At 33.1% G+C, this 6650-nt stretch overlaps 1 pseudogene; it reads right to left on the bottom strand.

Moving 5' to 3' along the window:
• Positions 1–3519: 3519 nt before the first annotated feature.
• Positions 3520–5261, bottom strand: LOC114175739 (tetrahydroberberine oxidase pseudogene; annotated as a pseudogene).
• Between the last annotated feature and the right edge of the window lie 1389 nt (positions 5262–6650).

Below are 6650 nucleotides of genomic sequence, written 5' to 3'. Positions count from 1 at the left end.
CAAGTTTAGAAGTTGTGTCAACTATTTAAATGGAAGAAGATTGTATGCAATCGAAATTAGGGAACAAATTCTCTGTGATGACACAACGAATTAGTAAACTTCCTAACTGGCTCTCAAACTGAAGATGTTGTCGATTCCACCCATTGCAAGAAGACTGATTAGAGGATATGATTTGTGCTATTGGTGCATGTGTACAAGACAATGTCAACTGATGTGGAGACTTTGTTGTATGTCACTTTAACCAAGTTCATGCATTTATTAGCAATATTAAGACTGGTGAATTTGAAGGAGACAAATGGGAGAGCCGATTTCACATAATTACTCGTTTGTTGAATGAAATGCTTTTAAATGGATATACATTACCTACAAGTAATTATGAGGCTAAGAAAATTTTTTGTTAGATGGGGATGAAGTATAAAAGGATACATACATGTCCTAATGATTACATATTATACAAAATATAATTTGAAAGGTTTAAAAAATGTCTGAAGTATGGGTTATCATGGTAAAAGCAGAAAGACAACAGTGAAGATAGTCAAAGAATACAAAAGGATGGCTCCCTATGAAAGTTGCTTGGTACCTTCCAATCCTATCCAGACTCAAGCGTTTGTTTGTGAACCTAAAAGACACTAGAAATCTTAGATGGAATAAAGATGAGAGAAGGTGTGACAAACTACTTTACCATCAAGCTAATTCAATGTAATTGAAAAAATTGATTAGGAATTCCCTCAGTTAGGCCAAGAATATAAAAATCTTTGACTTGGTTTAGCTATAAATGGAATGAATCCAATTGCTAATTTAAATATCAACCACAATTGTTGGCCCATTATATTATTTATTTACAACTTATATCTCTTGGACTGTGCATGAAGAGAAAGTACATGATGTTTTCTATGACGATATCTGGTCTAAGAATTGATGTTTATCTATAGTTGAAGATTTGAAGATTTAGTGGGTTCATGGGGTTGATATATTTAATGCTTTTGCTTCTAAAACATTCATGATGCATATTATGTTATTATGTATCACCAATCTTACGATAATTTGTTAGGGTATAATATCAAGGGTCATAAAGCATATCCTATATGTGAAGAAAACACTGTAACTCATCAATTGAAACATGAACTATATTTTAAGGTTAATTCAATCTTATAAACATAAATTATATAATAAGTTTTCCACTTATTTGTATTATATAATTTGAACTTTCCTTTACCCATATATTAGGAGGGAAGGAGATTTACCATGAGCTATACAAAAGCGGAGAACAGGACTGATAATTGGAATTATCATATTTTTTTTTTATCTTTTATTGTTATTTTATTATTATCTTTTTCAATATTTTAGGTTTTATTTAATAAAATTGGAAAAAGTAAGTATTTGGTTTACATATTTAATATTTTGTAGATAAGTGGAAATACCAAATAAATTAAGAAGAATATCAAGAAAATTTGATCAAAGTTATCATCAAGAGGAGATATTTATAAAGTTTGTTACTCCAGTACAAAGTTGCAGACCTAGTCCATTTCAAAAAAAATCTATAAATAAGGGGCTTGACAGAGGTAAAAAAAGAACACCTTTTCTAGGAAATAAACACCCCCTTTTGAGGAAACCCCTTTTGGGGGATAGAAGGAAAAATAATTCTTTTGGGGAGAAGGACATTTGATCTAAAAAGAGAGAAAGTAGAGGCACATTCAGAGAAGCTGATTGAAAGATAGTTTGGAAAACCTGATTAGGATAAAACAACTAATTAATTTCACAAGCTAGACATAGATCTGAAACATTTATTCATTCATAACAGCAAAATCTTGATCATTAATTCGAGCTTATAATAAAACTTGCTAGACATAGGATTTTTATTCAAGTTTAGACTTGTCAATAAGACATTATGACTTGTTACAAAAGATGTGAATGCTAGAGAAGGAATTAAAAGTATGTTGTTTAGTAGTTTTGGTTTGAATTTAATCATGAAACCCAATCCTAGTGAATTCTTTATCATATATTGTTGCACATCATATGTTTTGATAAAAACACAAAAAAAAATGTTTACTTTTTTTTGTAAGATATGTTGTCTAATTGAGTTATGAATTGCAAGAGTTGTCATGTATTAGACAAGTCTTATAGAGGGATGGCGAGAGATGGAGTATGAAAGAAACATAACTGAGTGAGCTAAGGTTAAATGTTGTGTTTAATGTACACTCTTTTTGGGACCAAACAAGTTCTTTTATGTTCACAGTCAACATAAGTACTATTCCATGTTGCTAACAAGTTAAACGTCATAAACTTGAATAGAAGAATATCTCATAGGATACTTCAGAAGGGTTGAGAATCTAATATATTCCTAGATATTCTCTAGGAAGATGAATTTCTTTCTAGACTACAAATATTGTCTTCTAAACAAATTAAAAAAAAAAAAGGAAGTAAAAATGAGAAATAAACAAGACTTTCTTGCCTCTAACTAGTTTTCTCTTTATTTTAACTAACACATCCTAATAGAAGGAAAACATGAAGCATGCTCAAAAAATGTTGCAACCGAAGCCTAAATATGTTACCCTTTTCTTTTCCACAATGCAAAATTCAAAATTCCAATACAATGAATAATGAGTAATGAACTCACGAATGAAACTATTGGTTAGGGAAGACTATGTGTGGTTGGCTTATAATCTGTTGCAACTAAATAAGGTCAAACTTGTGTTTAAACTCAGTAGCTGCTTCAACCAAGCTGCAAAGGAATGTCAATTTTTGGAAAATTCTCTCCTTTAAAGAAATTATAACAAAGTCGCGTAATATAGATATTAGGGTCCAAATGTTAACCCTTTTAAACAGAGAAAAGGCAGAGGAGATGGACGACAACAGAGATGAGAAGGCCACACGAAGACAATGACAAAGAGAACACCACGCGAAAGCGACGAGTATACCAAGACGAGAGAAACGTAAACAACCTCATAAACAATGTGCATGGGGCAGACTTAGGGCACGACTATGACAACACCCCTAAGGAACGATCATGACCACAACAAAATGGCAGACAATAGAGAACTATGTTGGGGGCATTGAGGTATAGTGAAATTAAGCATACTATACTAGTTACAAAGTCTAACATATACAGAATCTCTTTTTAAAAATTGAAAAATTTAACAAATTACTTTCATACTTGTTCGAACTGGAACAGGTATAAAAAGTATTCTCTTTTATTACCTTGTTTTCATGGTACCAATTTCTTATATCAATTTTACTTACAACTGGTATAAAAATTCTTATAATATTTATAGTTATATATTGTGCCACTTTTTATACTTAGTGTATTACGGCCGGTATAAAAATTGTTATAGAAAGGGATTTTTATTTTTCACTAGTAAATGAGTTATTTCTCCAAACATATTCTTGATCTACATTTTTAACTCTGCCACGGATACTAGCCCAACACTCGAAATTAGATCAATAGAGAAATTTATCTTCCTCGGAGGAGTAACTAAAGAATCTGATATGGAAACACATCCATGATTCTTTCACAAGTGTATTCCACAAACAATAATGCAAAGGAATATTGATGAATGCTGCAACTTATAAGCATAAAAGTGAATAAGCAGCTTATTAATAATGGCATGTGCTGCACCCAAGAAAATCTATTTTCGTCCCTGGGAAATAAGAGGAGGTATGCTTTGTTCGTTCCTGAAGAAGTTTCGAGGGTCAACCCTGGTCTTCACGCGTGCCAATCTGTTAAAGTTATTACCAAAATACTTAAAGCCCCAAATGCTGGCTTGGCTGAAGCTTGTGTAACCATCGTTATTAACTCCGATGTCTAGGTCTCTATAATTCAGATATGCAGATCTGGGAGACTTTGAAACATAAGCTTCCGTATAATTGTACAATCTTCTAATCCAGTTGACGCGCCTCTGCGCTGCCACATCCCCTTTTTCTCGCCAGAACACAATGTATTGAATGTGGAATATGTTACCAGATCTGTGTGCGAATGGAGTTTCGGATTCTGAAATCTCATTCATCCTTCCTCCATAAGGAGTGAATTGAATGTAAGCATCTTTAGCCTCATCTTCATATAAGAAAGGCCATAACCCTTCTAACCCAACGTCTGGAATAGGATCTCTCACATAGTCAGATTTTGCTTTGAAGAAAAACAAACCGTCTGATTGAGTTCTGTTCAGCAAAACATCGGTGGATTGACCGTTTGGGAATCCAGCCATGAAGAGAATTGATCCTATCCAACTCATCTCAGTGCAATCTTCTCTCACCAAACCCAACTCCGGGAAGCTCTTTTGCATATAGGGAATGAGGTCATCTACACGTCCCAAATACAAGGATTCAAACTGCGCTTCTACTGTTAGATTCCCACTTTTACTTGAATTTACCCTTTCCATTTTGATCCTAATGGTTAGGCTCTCGTTAAATTTGTTTGCCCCACGCTGCCACTTTTGAATAATCCCCGTTGCATTTTCTTCCAACGTCCTTCGAACTCGGAAAACTGTCACAGTTGATGGAACTGGAACTAGTTTTATCTTCCAAGCCACCACGATTCCAAAGCTTGCTCCACCACCACCTCTAATGGCCCAAAATAGATCCTCGCCCATTGTTTCTTTATCAAGGAGATTACCATTGACGTCAACAATCTTAGCATCAATTACATTATCAGCAGCAAGACCGTACTTACGAATCATGAACCCATAGCCACCACCGCTAATGTGGCCACCAACGCCCACAGTGGGGCACACACCTCCTGGGAACCCCAGTGTTTTGCTTTTCTGACTAATCGTGTAGTAAAGTTCACCGAGGGTTGCCCCAGCTTGAACCCATGCAGTGCTGTTTTCTACGTCAACTTCGATTTCTCGAATTTTTATGAGATCAACGACGACAAATGGAACCCCAGCAACGTAGGAGAGACCCTCGTAATCATGGCCTCCGCTTCGTGTTCGAATCTGCAGGCCATGTCTTTGGGCGCAGATTATGGTGGCTTGAATGTGGGAAACAACCAGTGGAGTGACAATGACCACGGGTTTTGAGGTTGCGTTGAAGAACCTAAGATTTTGAATAGAAACATCTAGGACAGAGGTGTACGAAGAGTTGGTTTGGGTGTAAACAACACTGGAGATTGAAGTGGTGTTTTCGGGATAATTGTAAAGACATTGAAGAAAGTTTTCATGAGAATCTGCTGAAGCAGGTGTAAGTGAAAATAAAAGAGCAGTGATAGTAATGGCGCAAAAATAAGAGCATAAATGTTTCATTTTTGTGTATGCTATGTTGTTCATACGAGAGCTTCAAGTTGAGCATGAGCAATGCCGAATGTCGAATTTATACTAGTCCGGGGTTTCATGTTAATAAACACTAGACTTGTGAACGCAAGGCTTACGTTACGAAAATTTGGTTATATAAAAAGGAATCAGTAATTATTTTGTCAACGCATGCTAAATCTGGAATATGAGACAAGACAATTCAACTCACATCGAATTCGAATTATGGAATAATTCTGGAATACGTATATTTATATTAGGTATTAATAATTCTTTGTTAATATATTTTTTTATGGACAGAGAATTGGTGAGAAGAAATTTCAGTGCATCATATGTATTTAGAATAAATTATCCGTTAAAATTTTTTAAATTATGTAATGGTTGGGATAAATTATATATCAAACACGTATCGATAAAACAATCTCGTATAAAATTGGTCTAATTTAAATTTTATTTATTTTTAATGGTTGGAAAGGTACAAATAAATTGGTGTGTTTCAATCTCTAATGAGGTCTATTATTTTTTAACGTAGATGATATAAAGGAATAAAAACTAAATAAATAAATAAAGTAAAAGAATCAATTTTTATGATAAAGTCAATATTCATTGTCCACTCCTTGATGGCAACAGAGGAAACTGATTCATCAGTCAACAAGATATCGGTATAAAACCATTTCCATTTTACCTTAAAAGTAATCTTATTATAAATAAAATAATTAATTATATAATAAATATTGATTGGACCCGCGATAAGATGTTCCTCTCTCACTCCATATATATTCAACCACGAAAAAACGTTTTAGGGTTACTTTGACCAATAAGTTAAGGTTTACAAGGAAAGAAAAATTTTATTTATAAATATTAATGTTGGTAACATTATAATATTATTACAGTCCAACTCTAATATGATAAAAATAAAATTAATTATATACAGTATGTAGTCAAAATGTAGTCATTATTTTTTTAATTTTTTTTTCATTTGTAAGACTAATGACATGTAACGTGACACTAGAATAACACATCAATGTTAGTATCCAATATAGTATCAATGTCAAGTATTATTGTTTTATATTTAATTTAATTCATGTATATATATGTATTTTTTTATTCAATTCAGTCCCACTAATTCCATATGTCTTTTCGTTTTTTTTTTATTTTTTTATTACCGATGGAAATGGGAAATAATTACAATAGATGAAGTGTAAATCACAAATGGTGAATCAAGGAATGATGCCAAGAGTGATAATAAATGAATTACACAAATTGTAATGAAATGTAAATAACACAAAATAAATTATTGGAAATAAATTGTCAAGAAATGTAAAGGAATATGTAACATAAATCAATGAGACTGGTGACTCAAATTGCAACAACCAACACTGAATTAGTCATTTTTCCTTACGGCAT

Source organism: Vigna unguiculata, chromosome 3, assembly GCF_037176805.1.
Source record: "Vigna unguiculata cultivar grain cowpea cultivar isolate G323 ecotype 2 chromosome 3, ASM3717680v1, whole genome shotgun sequence".
Lineage (NCBI taxonomy): Eukaryota > Viridiplantae > Streptophyta > Magnoliopsida > Fabales > Fabaceae > Vigna > Vigna unguiculata.
This window is presented reverse-complemented; position numbering and strand designations above follow the sequence as displayed.